Here is a 19,960-nt window from a genome sequence, read left to right as displayed (position 1 = left end):
CAGCATCGATTCAATGGTGAGGAATACACGTGTGACTTCAAAAGCGTAAAGATATCACTTTTGACATCGTTGTCAGGATGGCCGAGCGGTCTAAGGCGCCAGACTCAAGGTATTGCATCAGACCTTCTCCCCTAGTGGAGGTACGGGTGTTCTGGTCCACGAATGTGGGCGTGGGTTCAAATCCCACTCCTGACACACTTTTTTCCTCCCTCCATTCAAGCCGTTTTCGGAAGTAAGGAATCAGACTAGCATTTGGGGCTCTTTAGGGTAAATTGCAGCCATTTATTTCCTTTAGTGACGGGAGGGACGATGACCGACTGCCACTATGAGCACAGAAGTTTATAAAGGCAAGTATATATCTATTAACATCAACTATTTCAAACACTAAGCTGTTCATTATCTTTACTTTCAGGACCCTGGAAATCATCATCCTGGAGGCAGAAATAGACCGTGAAATCCCCCAGAGGCAGTGACGACTGCCACGAAGACACTGCATGGACGGGAGGACGATGTGCCACCGCCACTATACCGACAGAAGTTCATAAAGGCAAGTATATATCTATTAACATCAACTATATCAAAGACTAAACTCTTCATTATGTTTACTTTCAGGACCCTGGACATCATCATCCTGGGGGCAGAAATGGCCCGTGAAGTCCCCCAGAGGCAGTGACGACTACCACGAAGACACTGCATGGACGGGAGGGACGATGGACGACTACCACTATACCCACACGAGTTCATAAAGGCAAGTATATATCTATTAACATCAACTGTTTGAAAGACAAAACTCACTATCTTTACTTTCAGGACCCTGGACATCATCAGCCTGGGGGCAGAAATTTACCGTGAAGTCCCCCAGAGGTAGTGACGACTGCCACGAAGACACTGCATGGACGGGAGGGACGATGGGCGACTGGAACCATGCCGACAGAGTCCCATAAAGGCAAGTATATATCTATTAACATCAACTGTTTCAAACACTAAATTCTTCATTATCGTTACTCTCAGGACACTGGACATCATCATCCTGGGGGCAGAAATGGTTTGTGAAGTCCCCCAGAGGAAGTGACGACTGCCACGAAGACACTGCATGGACGGAAGGGACGATGGATGACTGCCACCATACCCACAGAAGTTCATAAAGGTAAGTTTATATCTATTAACATTAACTATTTGAAACACTAAACTCTTCATTATCGTTTCTTTCATGACCTGGACATCATCATCCTGGGGGCAGAAATGGTTTGTGAAGTCCCTCAGAGGCAGTGACGACTGCCACGAAGACACTGCATGGACAGGAGGGACAATGTGCCACCGCCACTATACCGACAGAAGTTCATAAAGGCAAGTATATATCTATGAACATCAAGTATTTCAAACTCTAAACTCTTCATTATCTTCATTCTCAGGACACTGGACATCATCATCCTGGGGGCAGAAATGGTCCGTGAAGTCCCCCAGAGGAAGTGACGACTGCCACGAAGACACTGCATGGACGGGAGGGACGATGATAGAATGCCACTATACCCACGCGAGTTCACAAACTCAAGTATATATCTATTAACATCAACTACTTCAAACACTAAACTCTTAATTATCTTTACTTTCGGGACCGTGGACATCATCATCCTGGTGGCAGAAATGGATCGTGAAGACCCCCAGAGGCAGTGACGACTGCCACGAAGACACTGCGTGACGGGAGGGACGATGGGCAATTGGAACCATGCCGACAGAGTCACATAAAGGCAAGTACAAATCTATTAAAATGAACTCTTTCAAACACTAAACTCTTCATTATCTTTACTTTCAGGACCTGGACATCATCATCCTGGGGACAGAAATGGTTTGTGAAGTCCCCCAGAGGCAGTGACGACTGCCACGAAGACACTGCATGGACGGGAGGGACGATGGAGGACTACCACTATACCCACACGAGTTCATAAAGGCAAGTTTATAACTATTAAAATCAACTATTTCAAAGACTAAACTCTTCATTATCTTTACTCTCAGGACCCTGGACATCATCATCCTGGGGGCAGAAATGGATTGTGAAGTCCCCCAGAGGCAGGGACGATTGATGACTGACACTATACCGACAGATTCCCGTAAAGGCAAATATATAGCTATTAACATCAACTCTTTCAAATACTAAACTCTTCATTATCTTTAGTTTCAGGACACTGGACATCATCATCTTCGGGGCAGAAATTGACCGTGAAGTCCCCCAGAGGCAGTGACGACTGAAACGAAGACACTGCATAGACGGGAGGGACGATGGACGACTGCCACCACACCTACAGATTCCCATAAAGGCAAGTATATATCTATTAACATCAACTGTTTCAAACACTAAACTCTTCATTATCTTTACTTTCAGGACTGTGGACATCATGATCTTGGGGGCAGAAATGGACCGTGAAGACCCCGAGAGGGAGTGACGACTGCCACAAAGACACTGTATGGACGGGACTGACTATGGATGACTGCCACCATACCGACAGATTCCCATAAAGGCAAGTATATATCTATTAACATCAACTATTTCAAACACTAAACTCTTCATTATCTTTACTTTCGGGATCCTGGGCATAAACATCTTGGGGCCAGAAATGGACCGTGAAGTCCCCCAGAGGCAGTGACGACTGCCACGAAGACACTGCATAGACAGGAGGGACGATGGGTGACTGTCAGCGTAGCGACAGAGGCCCATAAAGTCAAGTATATATGTATCAACATCAACTCATTCAAATACTAAACTGTTCATTATCTTTACTTTCAGGACCCTGGACATCATGATCTTGGGGGCAGAAATTGACCGTGAAGTCCCCCAGAGGTAGTGACGACTGAAGCGAAGACACTGCATAGATGGAAGGGACTATGGACGACTGCCACCATTCCGAGAGAGGTCCAAAAAAACAAAGTATATGTCTATTGACATCAACTGTTTCAAACACTAAACTCTTCATTATCTTTACTTTCAGGGCCCTGGACGTCATGGTCCTGGGGGCAGAAATGGATTGTGAAGTCCCCCAGAGGCAGGGACAATGGGTGACTGCCACCATACCGACAGAGGTCTGTAAAGGCAAGTAAATATCTATTAACATCAACTCTTTCAAACACTAAACCCTTCATTATCTTTACTCTCAGGGCCCTGGACATCATCATCCTGGGGGGAGAAATGGACCGTGGAGACCTCCAGAAGCAGTGACGACTGCCACGAAGACACTGCATGGACAGGATTGATGATCTCCTACTGCCACCATACCCACAGAAGTTCATAAAGGGAAGTATATATCTATTAAGATCAACTATTTCAAACACTAAACTCTTCATTATCTTTACTTTGAGAACCCTTGACATGATCATGCTGGGGACAGAAATGGACCGTGGAGTCCCCCAGAGGCAGTGACGACTGCCACGAAGACACTGCATGGACAGGATTGAAGATGGCCTAGTGCCACCATTCCCACAGAAGTTCATAAAGGGAAGTATATATCTATTAAGATCAACTATTTCAAACACTAAACTCTTCATTATCTTTACTTTCAGGACCCTGGACATCATCATCGTGTGGGTAGAAATGGATCGTTAAGTCCAAAAGAGGGAGTGACGACTACCACAAAGACACTGCATGGACGGGAAGGACAATGAAGAAGTGCCACCATACCCTCACAAGTTTACAAAGGCAGATATATATGTATTAACATGAACTCTTTCAAAGTCTAAACTCTTCATCATCTTTACTTTTAGGACAATGGACATCATCGTCCTGGGCGCAGAAATGGATTGTGAAATCCCCCAGAGGCAGGGACAATGGGTGACCGCCACCATACCGACAGAGGCCCGTAAAGGCAAATATATAACTATAAACATCAACTCTTTCAAACACTACACTCTTTATTACCTTTACTCTCAGCACTCTGGACATCATCATCCTGGGGGCAGAAATTGATCGTGAAGTCCCCAGAGGCAGTGGTGACTGCCACGAAGACACTGCATGGACGGGAGGGACGATGGATGACTGCTACCATACCGACAGATTCCCATAAAGGCAAGTATGTATCTATTAACATGAACTATTTCAAACACAAACCTCGTTATTATCTATACTTTCAGGACTGTGGACATCATAATCCTGGGGGCAGAAATGGATTGTGAAGTCCCCCAGAGGCAGGGACAATGGGTGGCTGCCACCATACCGACAGAGGCCCGTAAAGGCAAATATATATCTATTAACATCAACTCTTTCAAACACTAAACTCTTCATTGTCTTTACTCTCAGCACTCTGGACATCATCATCCTGGGGGCAGAAATTGATCGTGAAGTCCCCAGAGGCAGTGGTGACTGCCACGAAAACACTGCATGGAAAGGAGGGACGATGGACAACTGCCACCATACCCACAAAAGTTCATAAAGCCAAGTATATATCTATTAACATCAACTATTTTAAACACTAAAGTCTTCATTATCTTTACTTTCGGGACAGTGTGCATAATCATTCTGGGGGCAGAAATGGACCGTGAAGTCCCCCAGAGGCAGTGACGACTGCCACGAAAACATTGCATGTTCGGGAGGGACGATGGACAACTGCCACCGTAGGAAAAAAAGTTTATAAAGGCATATATATATTTATCAACGTCAACTCTGTCAAACACTAAACTCTTCATTATCTTTACTTTCGGGACCCTGGACATCATGATCTTTCGGGCAGAAATGCACCGTGACGACCCCGAGAGGCAGTGACGACTGCCACAAAGACACTGTATGGACGGGAGGGACGATGGATGACTGCCACCATACCGACAGATTCCCATAATGGCAGGTATATATGTATTAACATTAACTATTTGAAACACTAAACTCTTCATTATCTTTATTTTCGAGACCGTGGGCATAATCATTCTGGGGGCAGAAATGGACCGTGAAGTCCCCCAGAGACAGCGACGGCTGCCACGAAGACACTGCATGGACGGGAGGGACGATGGACAAGTGCCACCATACCCAAACAAGTTTATAAAGGCAAGGATACATGTATTAACATCAACTCTTTCAATTACTAAACTCTTCATTATGTTTACTTTCAGGACCTTGGAGATCATGATCTTGGGGGCAGAAATGGACCATGAAGTCCCCCAGAGGCAGTGACGAGTGCCACGAAGACACTGCATGGGCGGGAGGGACGATGGGTGACTGTCACCATTCCGACAGAGGCCCGTAAAGGAAAGCATATATCTATTAACATCAACTCTTTAAAAAACTAAACTCTTCATTATCTTTACTTTCAGGACTGTGGACATCATGATCCTGGGGGCAGAAATGGATTGTGAAGTCCCCCAGAGGCAGGGACAATGGGTGGCTGCCACCACACCGACAGAGGCCCGTAAAGGCAAATATATACTTATTAACATCAACTCTTTCAAACACTAAACTCTTCATTATCTTTACTCTCAGCACTCTGAACATCATCATCCTGGGGGCAGAAATTGATCTTGAAGTCCCCAGAGGCAGTGGCGACTGCCACGAAAACACTGCATGGACGGGAGGGACGATGGACAATTGCCACCATACCCACAAAAGTTCATAAAGCCAAGTATATATCTATTAACATCAACTATTTTAAACACTAAACTCTTCATTATCTTTACTTTCGGGACAGTGTGCATAATCATTCTGGGGGCAGAAATGGAACGTGAAGTCCCTCGGAGGCAGTGAAGACTGCCACGAAGACACTGCATGTACGGGAGAGACGATGGACAACTGCCACCGTACCAACAAAAGTTCATAAAGGCATATATATATTTATTAACATCAACTCTTTCAAACACTAAACTCTTCATTGTCTTTACTTTCGGGACCGTGGGTATAATCATTCTGGGGGCAGAAATGGACCGTGAAGTCCCCCAGAGGCAGTGACGACTGCCACGAAGAGACTGCATGGACGGGAGGGACGATGGACAACTGCCACCGTACCAAGAAAAGTTCATAAAGGCATATATATATTTATCAACGTCAACTCTGTCAAACACTAAACTCTTCATTATCTTTACTTTCAGGACCCTGGACATCATGATCTTTCGGGCAGAAATGCACCGTGACGACCCCGAGAGGCAGTGACGACTGCCACAAAGACACTGTATGGACGGGAGGGACGATGGATGACTGCCACCATACCGACAGATTCCCATAAAGGCAGGTATATATGTATTAACATTAACTATTTGAAACACTAAACTCTTCATTATCTTTATTTTCGAGACCGTGGGCATAATCATTCTGGGGGCAGAAATGGACCGTGAAGTCCCCCAGAGACAGCGACGGCTGCCACGAAGACACTGCATGGACGGGAGGGACGATGGACAAGTGCCACCATACCCAAACAAGTTTATAAAGGCAAGGATACATGTATTAACATCAACTCTTTCAATTACTAAACTCTTCATTATGTTTACTTTCAGGACCTTGGAGATCATGATCTTGGGGGCAGAAATGGACCATGAAGTCCCCCAGAGGCAGTGACGACTGCCACGAAGACACTGCATGGGCGGGAGGGACGATGGGTGACTGTCACCATTCCGACAGAGGCCCGTAAAGGAAAGCATATATCTATTAACATCAACTCTTTAAAAAACTAAACTCTTCATTATCTTTTACTTTCAGGACTGTGGACATCATGATCCTGGGGGCAGAAATGGATTGTGAAGTCCCCCAGAGGCAGGGACAATGGGTGGCTGCCACCACACCGACAGAGGCCCGTAAAGGCAAATATATACTTATTAACATCAACTCTTTCAAACACTAAACTCTTCATTATCTTTACTCTCAGCACTCTGAACATCATCATCCTGGGGGCAGAAATTGATCTTGAAGTCCCCAGAGGCAGTGGCGACTGCCACGAAAACACTGCATGGACGGGAGGGACGATGGACAATTGCCACCATACCCACAAAAGTTCATAAAGCCAAGTATATATCTATTAACATCAACTATTTTAAACACTAAACTCTTCATTATCTTTACTTTCGGGACAGTGTGCATAATCATTCTGGGGGCAGAAATGGAACGTGAAGTCCCTCGGAGGCAGTGAAGACTGCCACGAAGACACTGCATGTACGGGAGAGACGATGGACAACTGCCACCGTACCAACAAAAGTTCATAAAGGCATATATATATTTATTAACATCAACTCTTTCAAACACTAAACTCTTCATTGTCTTTACTTTCGGGACCGTGGGTATAATCATTCTGGGGGCAGAAATGGACCGTGAAGTCCCCCAGAGGCAGTGACGACTGCCACGAAGAGACTGCATGGACGGGAGGGACGATGGACAACTGCCACCGTACCAAGAAAAGTTCATAAAGGCATATATATATTTATCAACGTCAACTCTGTCAAACACTAAACTCTTCATTATCTTTACTTTCAGGACCCTGGACATCATGATCTTTCGGGCAGAAATGCACCGTGACGACCCCGAGAGGCAGTGACGACTGCCACAAAGACACTGTATGGACGGGAGGGACGATGGATGACTGCCACCATACCGACAGATTCCCATAAAGGCAGGTATATATGTATTAACATTAACTATTTGAAACACTAAACTCTTCATTATCTTTATTTTCGAGACCGTGGGCATAATCATTCTGGGGGCAGAAATGGACCGTGAAGTCCCCCAGAGACAGCGACGGCTGCCACGAAGACACTGCATGGACGGGAGGGACGATGGACAAGTGCCACCATACCCAAACAAATTTATAAAGGCAAGGATACATGTATTAACATCAACTCTTTCAATTACTAAACTCTTCATTATGTTTACTTTCAGGACCTTGGAGATCATGATCTTGGGGGCAGAAATGGACCATGAAGTCCCCCAGAGGCAGTGACGACTGCCACGAAGACACTGCATGGGCGGGAGGGACGATGGGTGACTGTCACCATTCCGACAGAGGCCCGTAAAGGAAAGCATATATCTATTAACATCAACTCTTTAAAAAACTAAACTCTTCATTATCTTTTACTTTCAGGACTGTGGACATCATGATCCTGGGGGCAGAAATGGATTGTGAAGTCCCCCAGAGGCAGGGACAATGGGTGGCTGCCACCACACCGACAGAGGCCCGTAAAGGCAAATATATACTTATTAACATCAACTCTTTCAAACACTAAACTCTTCATTATCTTTACTCTCAGCACTCTGAACATCATCATCCTGGGGGCAGAAATTGATCTTGAAGTCCCCAGAGGCAGTGGCGACTGCCACGAAAACACTGCATGGACGGGAGGGACGATGGACAACTGCCACCATACCCACAAAAGTTCATAAAGCCAAGTATATATCTATTAACATCAACTATTTTAAACACTAAACTCTTCATTATCTTTACTTTCGGGACAGTGTGCATAATCATTCTGGGGGCAGAAATGGAACGTGAAGTCCCTCGGAGGCAGTGAAGACTGCCACGAAGACACTGCATGGACGGGAGGGACGATGGACAACTGCCACCGTACCAACAAAAGTTCATAAAGGCATATATATATTTATTAACATCAACTCTTTCAAACACTAAACTCTTCATTGTCTTTACTTTCGGGACCGTGGGTATAATCATTCTGGGGGCAGAAATGGACCGTGAAGTCCCCCAGAGGCAGTGACGACTGCCACGAAGAGACTGCATGGACGGGAGGGACGATGGACAACTGCCACCGTACCAAGAAAAGTTCATAAAGGCATATATATATTTACTAACATCAACTCTTTCAAACACTAAACTCTTCATTATCTTTACTCTCAGCACTCTGGACATGATCCTGGGGGCAGAAATAGATTGTGAAATCCCCCAGAGGCAGTGGCGACTGCCACGAAAACACTGCATGGACGGGAGGGACGAGGGACAACTGCCACCATACCCCCAAAAGTTCATAAAGGCAAGTATATATCTATTAACATTAAATATTTCAAACACTAAACTCTTCATTATCTTTACTTTCGGGACCGTGTGCATAATCATTCTGGGGGCAGAAATGGACCGTGAAGTCCCCCAGAGGCAGTGACGACTGCCACGAAGACACTGCATGTTCGGGAGGGACGATGGACAACTGCCATCTTAGGAACAAAAGTTTATAAAGGCATATATATATTTATTAACATCAACTCTGTGAAGCACTAAACTCTTCATTATCTTTACTTTCGGGACCCTGGACATCATGATCTTGGGGGCAGAAATGCACCGTGACGACCCCGAGAGGGAGTGACGACTGCCACAAAGACACTGTATGGACGGGAGGGACGATGGATGACTGCCACCATACCGACAGATTCCCATAAAGGTAAGTATATATATATTAACATCAACTATTTGAAACACTAAACTCTTCATTATCTTTCCTTTTGGGACCGTGGGCATAATCATTCTGGGGGCAGAAATGGACCGTGACGACCCCGAGAGGCAGTGACGACTGCCACGAAGACACTGCATGGACGGGAGGGACGATGGACAAGTGCCACCATACCCATACAAGTTTATAAAGGCAAGGATATATGTATTGAGATCAACTCTTTCAAACACTAAACTCTTCATTATGTTTACTTTCAGGACCTTGGACATCATGATCTTGGAGGCAGAAATCTACCTTGAAGACCCCAAGAGGGAGTGACGACTGCCACAAAGACACTGCATGGACGGGAGGGACGATGGATGACTGCCACCATACCGACAGATTCCCATAAAGGCAAGTATGTATCTATTAACATGAACTATTTCAAAGACTAACCTCGTCATTATCTTTACTTTCAGGACTGTGGACATCATAATCCTGGGGGCAGAAATGGATTGTGAAGTCCCCCAGAGGCAGGGACAATGGGTGGCTGCCACCATACCGACAGAGGCCCGTAAAGGCAAATATATATCTATTAACATCAACTCTTTCAAACACTAAACTCTTCATTGTCTTTACTCTCAGCACTCTGGACATCATAATCCTGGGGGCAGAAATTGATCGTGAAGTCCCCAGAGGCAGTGGCGACTGCCACGAAAACACTGCATGGACGGGAGGGACGATGGACAACTGCCACCATACCCACAAAAGTTCATAAAGCCAAGTATATATCTATTAACATCAACTATTTTAAACACTAAACTCTTCATTATCTTTACTTTCGGGACAGTGTGCATAATCATTCTGGGGGCAGAAATGGACCGTGAAGTCCCCCAGAGGCAGTGACGACTGCCACGAAGACACTGCATGTACGGGAGGGACGATGGACAACTGCCACCGTAGGAACAAAAGTTTATAAAGGCATATATATATTTATTAACATCAACTCTGTGAAACACTAAACTCTTCATTATCTTTACTTTCGGGACCCTGGACATCATGATCTTGGGGGCAGAAATGGACCGTGACGACCCCGAGAGGGAGTGACGACTGCCACAAAGACACTGTATGGACGGGAGGGACGATGGATGACTGCCACCATACCGACAGATTCCCATAAAGGCAAGTATATATGTATTAACATCAACTATTTGAAACACTAAACTCTTCATTATCTTTCCTTTCGGGACCGTGGGCATAATCATTCTGGGGGCAGGAATGCACCGTTAAATCCCCCAGAGGCAGCGACGACTGCCACAAAGACACTGCATGGACGGGAGGGACGATGGATGACTGCCACCATACCGACAGATTCCGATGAAGGCAAGTATATATGTATTAACATCAACTATTTGAAACACTAAACTCTTCATTATCTTTACTTTCGGGACCGTGATCATAATCATCCTTTTGCAGAAATGGACCGTGAAGTCCCCCATATATATATTTATTAACATCAACTCTTTCAAACACTAAATTCTTCATTATCTTTACTCTCACGACCTTGAACATCATGAACTTGGCGGCAGAAATGGACCGTGAAGACCCCGAGAGGGAGTGACGACTGCCACAAAGACACTGTATGGACGGGAGGGACGATGGATGACTGCCACGATACCGACAGATTCCCATAAAGGCAAGTATATATCTATTAACATCAACTATTTGAAACACTAAACTCTTCATTATCTTTACTTTCGGCACCTTGGGCATAATCATCCTGGGGAGAGAAATGGACCGTGAAGTGAACCAGAGGCAGTGACGACTGCAACGAAGACACTGCATGGACGGGAAGGACGATGGATGACTGCCACCATACCGACAGATTCCCATAAAGGCAAGTATATATATATTAACATCAACTATTTGAAACACTAAACTCTTCATTTTCTTTCCTTTTGGGACCGTGGGCATAATCATTCTGGGGGGCAGAAATGGACCATGAAATCCCCCAGAGGCAGTGACGACTGCCTCGAAGACACTGCATGGACGCCACTGACGATGGGCGACTGGAACCATACCGACAGAGTCTCATAAAGGAAAGTATATATCCATTAACATTCACTGTTTCAAACACTACATTCTTCATCATTTTTACTCTCAGAAGCGTGGATATCATCATCTTGCGAGCAAAAATGGATCGTGAAGTCCCCTAGAGGCAGTGACGGTTGCCACGAAGACACTGCATAGACGGGAGGGACGATGGACGACTGCCACTATAGCGACAGAGGCCCGTAAAGGCAAGTATATATCTTTTAGGATCAACTATTTCAAACACTAAACTGTTCATTATCTTTACTTAAAGAACCCTTGCGATCATCATCTCGTTGGCAGAAATGGCCCGTGAAGTCCCCCAGAGGCAGTGACGACTGCCACGAAGACACAGCATAGACGGGAGGGACGATGGGTTACTGACACTATACTGACAGAGGCCCATAAAGGAAAGTATATATCTATTAACATCAACTCTTTTAAACACTAAACTCTTTATTATCTTTACTTTCAGGACTGTGGACATCATCATCCTGGGGCAGAAATGGATTGTGAAGTCCCCCAGAGGCAGGGACAATGGGTGACTGCCACCATACCGACAGATCCCCATAAAAGCACGTATATATCTATTAACATCAACTCTTTCAAACACTAAACTCTTCATTATCTTTACTCTCAGCAGTCTGGACATCATCATCCTGGGTGCAGAAATGGACCATGAAGTCCCCCAGAGGCAGTGACGACTGCCATGAAGACACCCCATGGACGGGAGGGACGATGGACGACTGGAACCATACCGACAGAAGTTCATAAAGGCAAGTATATATCTATTAGCATCAACTATTTGAAACACTAAACTCTTCATTATCTTTACTTTCAGGACCGTAGACATCATCATACTGGGGGCAGAAATGGATCGTGAAGTCCCCGAGAGACAGTGACGACTGCGAAGAATACATTCCATGGAGAAAAGTTTACCAATCATGGAGATACTAAAGACCACTGCTACGAAGCCGACAGAGGACCAGGGAGGCATGTACATCAATTAAAATCAATTATTGCAAACATTAAACTCCTCATTATCTGTAATATTACTGCCGTGGACATTGACGTCCGGGATGCAGACGTGGACCCCAAATATGAATGATTTGACACATTAAAGTATTCTCTACACATACAATTGGGACCGTGGACACTCTCATCCTTTTGGCAGAATTGGATCCTGAAGTCCTGCTAAGGTAGGAACACGGACAGATATGGACGAAGGATCCTTCTTGAGTCAAGGACACTCCATGGACAGAAATTGAGTAAGGACCCTTCTGGAGGCAGGACGACTGCCACGAAGCAAACAGGAAGGTGGGTGCTAAGGGTCGATTACCTACTTGGAAACTATGTGTGACGTCCATTTCTGATATCTAACGTTGGGATTTTTCTAAAAGCGATAGAAACCACACCTGCTCATTGTCTTTAAACAAATATACATACGTGAGAAGTGTGATTGCTGATTCTAATTAATGACTCATTTCTTTCAGGTGCAGGAACCCTGGCACATTTTGGATTTGGTTTTGGTCCCTCCACACCCGCTTGTACCCGGTTTTCAGTACACAGCTTCTCTGAGAAGAACGTAAAATGAATTTTTTTTCACCATGACCTGTAGTGTACTCTCTAGTAAGAGTTTCAGGTTTCAGTTTTTCTTTACCTGTGGGCATATGTTTTGCATTCATAAACTGTTTAGTTAGCACCAGTGATGTAATGTTTTTTTCTGAGGCTACTTGTTTCAGGCTACAGTGCTTCTTTCACAATCCGGCGTGTGCATTTACATTTGTCATTCATTATCTCTGCAATAAGTATCAATGATGTGACACATTCAAGTACTCTCTACCTTTACACCATCGTCCTGGAGACAGAATTGAACCCTGAAGTCCCCCAGAGGCGGGGAAGACTGTTAAGAAAACATTCCATGGTCAGATGTGGAGTTAGGACGACTGACATGAAGCCTACGAGTGTACTGGGCAATAACAACCACCTTCCATTAAAATATTGGATTATTTCAGTTTGATATTCGTGTTAAATCTTGTTATTCACGAGCCACGTTTTCATATTACAATCAGTGTGGTGAGAATCAATGTGAAATATTCCTTACCTTCACTTGTACCACCTTACATAAGTGAGAAGTTTAATTCATGATTCTTATCCATGGCCTTTCAGACATATGAACGTTAGCATGTGTGCGCCTTGCTCCCCTCCCTCATCCTTGACCATCTCACCAAACGGATACTGGGTTCTCCTTGCAAAGCAGGAATAAGGCATGGAGCGTCCAGAGGACAGGCCCCCTTTAAGGGGAACAAAACCACAATCCAGGATGAAGATGTACGCACTCCCCAACTCTGTTGGCAGGAGTTATAGTTTTTCCATCTCCAGAAATGTACATATATGCATATGCTCCGTTATGTTCGTTCCATGTCTCCATGGTGTACGGATATCTGGAAATAGTGTCAGGATTTTGTACATTTGTGACAATGTAATATGCGTGTCTACTACTGTAAACCCTCCAGTAGAATAGGTCTTGTTGCCTACGTTGAGGGAACACGGTGCCTAGGGTGTTTTTCAAAAATGTTTTATTTGTCGGGCTTCATGTACCTTTGACCGTTTTCAAATGTACATCTAAGATATACAATGTACATACATATTATGAAAGAACAACCAAATGTTGGTGGTTTTTGTGCGTATTGTTTCTGTGTGTTCGAGAATTTGGCTTTGTACCATGTTCGGAATTGTTGCGATAAAAAGCCGTGGACCTCACACAGTTGTGCCTGTTATATTTGTGTTTTGTGTTGATTATGGGAAAGTTGTGCACTCAAGGAGAACCGTGTTTTTCAACGGACATCGGCCAACTCATCAAAACGTTCCACTTTTGTTGCAATATTGCAACATTTAATAAGCAGTTTTTATACCGGGGAAAAACGTACAATGTAAAGCGATGCTAATTTTAAAATGTTCTGCTGGACGGTTCCTTCCAGCTAACTTACTCACTGAAAAAACATTCAACATTCAAACAAAACTACAACAGCAAGAGGAAGTAGTAACGACAAACCAAAAGTTACAACACAAAATACTATCAGCATAATGCATAAACATGAAATATTGCTGATGACACAATCGCTGATCTTGCAGCCAAGGCAGCACTCAACAAATCTGTGACACCACTTATTCCATACTCTGATTATAAAGCCACAATTAGATCGTATATCCGTGATCTGATGCAAAAGAAGCGGGACACCCAAGTGGGTGTAAATAAATTACATGCAATAAAACCTTATATTGGGTATACCCACTTGGGTTGTCAGTCCATATTTGAAGAGGTCATTTTGCGGCGATGTCGTATTGGCCATACGAGATATACTCATGAATACCTTTTGAAAAGCAAGGATCCTCCGTTCTGCATCCCTTGTGATGAAAGAATCACAGTCAAGCATGTCCTGCTAGACTGTGTTGAGTATTCCACCACACGGGATCAGTCTTTTAATTCACGAACTATGAAGGATCTTTTCCGCAACGTTAGTCCTCCTTTAATTATTGTATTTTAAAGGGATTAGACTTGTTGAATGAATTGTAAGTACATAAAATATTTTATGATCGGAAGATTAAAATAGTAACTCAAATCGTTAGTGGCTGTACCCTCAAAGGGGTTTGAAGTACTGTAAAAACATTGTCTTCCTGAGAGGGTACTTAAGTCCCAAAACATTAGATGTAATTTTCCAGGTTTATAATCCTAGAATAAGTGTTCTTTTATTGTATGGCTAGATTTGTCTAAACTGTTAACAGCTGAAGGGACGATGTAAATCTAGCTAGAGTCCATGAAGGAAGTAAATGTACTGTAAGTCCCCATGGTCCTTAGTATAGTCATCTATCTTCAGTTCTTGGCAACCTATAGTTCATTTCTATATTGTATTGTCCTCAATAGATACACTGTTTTAGTTCTAATCACTAGTTTTACGCTTTACTCTGTGGTATTCTAGTTAGTTTTACTGTCCTTCGTTGACAGGTTTTTACAATGTATGTGCTATCAATTTATTTGCATTTTTATAATTAATCGTTCTCGTCACTCACTCATGGGTGGTTCTCAAAGTCAGTGAAAAAGACTCTTTTTGGAGAAAATATACTGAAGGCTACAAGGGCGTGAACATATTTCAAACTGCCGGGGCGATGCAACAACAACTGGCGCTGGGCCTCCGGGCCGTCGATTATTTCAAACGCTGCAGTGTCATGTTGGTGTGTGTGTGTGTGTGTGTGTGTGTTTGTGTTTGTGTGTGTGTGTGTGTGTGTATGTGTATGTGTGTGTGTGTGTATGTATGTGTATGTGTGTGTGTGTATGTATATATGTATGTGTATGTGTGTGTGTGTGTGTGTGTGTGTGTGTGTGTGTGTATGTATGTTTATCTCTATGACGCTAGTAAAGCGGGGTATCGTGAAAACGTGGACACCCAAACTTACATTTTTCCATGTTTCAGCCTCAACTTTGACTTCAGATTCGAATCTGAACATCTTCACATTTAGTTGACCTCGTTACATTCTTGTACACATAGACAAACACCTTATGCGTCCGCCTCAATCACTAAATTACGTTTGACAATTTAAATAAATAAATCACACTTACCTGTTTACACAATGCCGTGTTTATTTTATTGTCTAATTCAAGGCGTCATAGATAAGTGACTTCCTGGTGTCAGTCATGGTGATATCTGCCTCACTTATCACTTTCATGTTGACTGTATAGAGACCTGGCGGCCCAGCACCAAACAACTCCACTCAACATCCACCTTGGCTAAAACAACCTCTCTGTCCAGGTCGATGAAGAAGAGTCTCCCCCTCCCCACATCCAGCACAACGTCATAGTGGAGGGTGGCCTGTGTGCCGGGTGTGTCAGACATTGTGTTACTGTAACACTTCCCCTCCTCCCCTGCTGCCACACACTGGTACAGAGACTCCCCGGGTGTGTGCCACATCTCCCTACACCGACACACCAGGAGCGGCACTGTCAATAAACATACATCTCACTGTCCACCCGACTCTCCTCCACCACACCCACCTCCTTGACAAGCCACCACCCTCTACTCACCACACCCACCCTAGAGTGTGTCTCCCAGTATTGTGGGGTGTGTGGGGCAGGGGTGACAGTGGAGGGGGTTGGGGGAAGGGGGATGGAGGTGGAGGCACATGTACCCTCATATTTCCTTAACCTGCCGCTGTGTCTGTGTTCTGTGGCGGGCTGCGAGTTGACCAGCTGACCGTCTGTAGTTACGTGGCCTGTGTCTGTGTTGGCTCGAGCAGCGTCCAATTGTACTTGAGGGCCTGGAAATATACATTTTGTTTACAATTTAACACATTTCCCGACTTAAGACAACAAATTAGACATTTTATTGTCAACCTCGTTTCAGTGAAACAGTGCACTGAATATCGGCTGCCATTTTCGTCTGTGTGTGAATTGTGTCAGAATTCTTATATAAATAGACATTATAACGCTGTGAAAATATTTATGTCGGTATTCTAAATGTTTTCTATGCAATTTTACACTGACTGACAATGAAATAAACACTCCATGAAACATTTTGTAAGAAATTGTTAGGTTGAGTTTGTTCGCTGTCTGTAGTCAGAAATAGACGCTTGCCGACTGAAAACACATTTGTATAAACTTCATATTATGATAAAAATATCATTGTTTATATTCTAAACTCTTCTTATACGAGTTAGTAAAGAAAACACCGACAAAGTAGTTGTTTGACGATATTTTTACATCTGAGTGTTCAACAGACAGTATCAACAGGTAACTTCTACGTCCGCTTCAATCACTGACCACAGTCTGAACACACTTGATGGGCTGGACACAGGTTGTCGCGTTATATGTATTGGCTAGAAAATATGGCTATTTATTATCCCAACACTGTTTATAATTCCAACACCAAATATTTTAACAGCAAATTGATCATATTCGTATATATTCACGAAGTTCATTACAATGTTTATCAACAATATACAATTTTGCCGGGAGGACTTTCAATGTTGCCAGTTAGTTTTACATAATTGACATTTAAGTCATCGAAGATCATGTCTCATCAAAGCCAAAGAGACTTTTTACACCTGTGAATGGTGAGAGTGACGTCATCAACTTGTTAAACCCATTCCAATAATATTCATGTAAATAAAGCTATAAACTCCATTGAATACTGAGCTTGCAGTTTCAACGTTTACTCCGGCTTAGAAACACTAAATTGTATTATCTGCTTAATATGTATGAGCAAACTCATTATTTAGGCATATTAACTTACAATGCATAAATGCTCTTTAAATATAGTCTCCAAGGGGGAATATTTTACAGGTTACTTTTTCATGCATCAAAGTATATATTGACATATGATTCTTTTAACGTTATATAGTGGCCACCTTATTAAGGAAAGTTATCTTCAGCCCTGAATTGATTATCAGTCTCAACTCCTTAGGTACCATACCAGTCTTGCAGTTATTAGGCGCACCAAGTTATTGCGGTTTTCACATCCATGTGAGGTACCCATTTACACCTGGGTGGATTGGGACACATAGTCACAGTACTTTGTACAAATTTACTGCCGTCGCTGTACCCGCAAGTAGATATTTTCACGTTTTCATGTGGCCACCACCTGGTCACTTACTGACGTATCGGTGGGTTCTTTTAAGTGCATAGGGTTGTGTATTGTACACTAGGGGTTGTGACAACACTGGAAGAGTCTGCACACAAGGTTGTTGCGGCCGGTCACAAGTGGACTACTTCCTGACACCTCAAGCTCTCTGGATCTTTATCCTTGGAGATGGTACACCTCGCACCCCCCGGCCCCATACTTCCCGACACCTCAAGCCCCTCTGGATCTTTATCCTTGGAGATAGTGCACCTCGCACCCTCAAACCCCAGGAGCCAATGCTTTAATGAGTCTAAATCCAATGCCTTACCACGCAATCAGGAAAACACACACGCATTATAACCAGTCCCATGTCTTTGATAAGAAAATGTCCGACACTAAAATTGGGCTCCTAATGGATTTCAGTAATACTGAAAGCGCTCAGTGTGAAAGTATTTCAGCAGCGTCCAGTATTCCCCGTGATTGCACGTTAGAGCAGAGCCAGTAACATATCCTGTTTGAGAAGGGCGCACATCAGTAGTGTAACCTCAACAATTACGAAACTGACTTTACCCACATAGCAATGTCAACGTGGTCCTTGTTTCTGTTTCCAGACTGTAGGTGTTAAAAGATACGAAGGCAGAGATGCCGGATTTCAATTTATCCAGCCCCCTTGTGTTGAATTTGGCTGCAGGTGTCCTGTGCCTCTCTGGTGGAAGTGATACGAGTTGCGTCTTCGTTGTGTCTTGTATTGAACTCTCCAGTGTGAGAAAGTCCGAGTTTGAAGATATCTGAGAACGGTCTGGATATAGTCTGAGATCTACTTGCGTCGTTCACTCTCGCTTTTACAGGTAACTTGCTCGGTGTGTAGATTTGACAGGTCCTGCTTCGTCTGATTCTCAAGCTTGATGATCAGCTCCTTTTCTCTTTGATCGAGTTGTGTCCTCAGAGAATGGAAAGTGTGGTGGATGGCCTCCTTCAGAGCGCTGCTTGCATTCTTTGTGTCATTTATGACTTTGTTGATTTTCTTCATGCTCTTCTCATGTTGTTTAATCGTCCTCTAGCAGCGTCACCAGACACATCTACATCACCAACGTCGTGCTCAGCATGGTCACCAAGTCTGCATTTGTAACAGATTAAAATGTTGCAGCTTTTGTCAAAATAATCGAGAGGATAAGGATTTTGAAGTTTGCAGACTGGTTGAGTATATATGTTTCCCGATGCTGCATCCACAATGGTTTCCACAACGTGTCGTCGGGTAGCTTTAAAATTGCTGTTCATGTTCTGGCAGTATTCACAGAGTAACTCCTCACACTCCTGACACCAACACACAGCCTGGTTGCCGTCATTTTCAAGGGCGATGTTTTGCTGTTAGATGGAATATTTCCTCCTGTCTCACTACATCCTCCTGGAGGGTGATGTCTTTCAGGTTGACTTCGGTCTGACATGTAGAGCATGATATCACAGCACCAGCAGCTGCAGATGTCACACATGTCTCACGCACGAAGTGTAGACAGGGCAGTAGGTAGGGAGCTGGACTTTTCAAGGTAAACTGCTGCTGGCAGACAGAACATTTGGGGAAGGCGTCCATTCTGAAATGGATAATGTCACTGTCTCTATTCCAGTAAGAATAGTGCAGTCTACAACATATCTTCAATTCAATAATAGGAAGGGTTTATCAAGAATGGTACACTGACTCCTCGAATTACCTGCTCTCTAATTCCGCCTCAACAGAGAAAAATGCATTAAAACACAGCCAATCCCATTGTATCATATCATAACGATTGACCACTCTTTGAGACTACTTGCAGAAAACAACACTGAATTATGAAAAAAATATCTCACACAATAGGTTACATTTTGAATACAGATATTAAAAAGGCATACATCAGGGAGGGAAATTGGTTATGGGTCGGGTCTAGATAAGAGGGAGG

General features: G+C 43.8%; 1 non-coding gene across 1 annotated transcript; it reads left to right on the top strand.

Annotated features, from left to right (window-relative positions):
- The first annotated feature begins 71 nt into the window (after positions 1-71).
- On the top strand, positions 72-195 carry Trnal-caa (transfer RNA leucine (anticodon CAA)). Its single transcript has 2 exons — positions 72-109; positions 150-195. It is a non-coding gene; the product is annotated as a tRNA-Leu (tRNA).
- The last annotated feature ends 19,765 nt before the right edge of the window (positions 196-19,960 follow it).

This window comes from Haliotis asinina, chromosome 7 (assembly GCF_037392515.1).
Source record: "Haliotis asinina isolate JCU_RB_2024 chromosome 7, JCU_Hal_asi_v2, whole genome shotgun sequence".
In the NCBI taxonomy this organism is placed as follows: Eukaryota; Metazoa; Mollusca; class Gastropoda; order Lepetellida; family Haliotidae; genus Haliotis; species Haliotis asinina.
The sequence above is the reverse complement of the archived record's forward strand: the minus strand, read 5'-3'. Positions and strand labels throughout refer to the sequence as shown.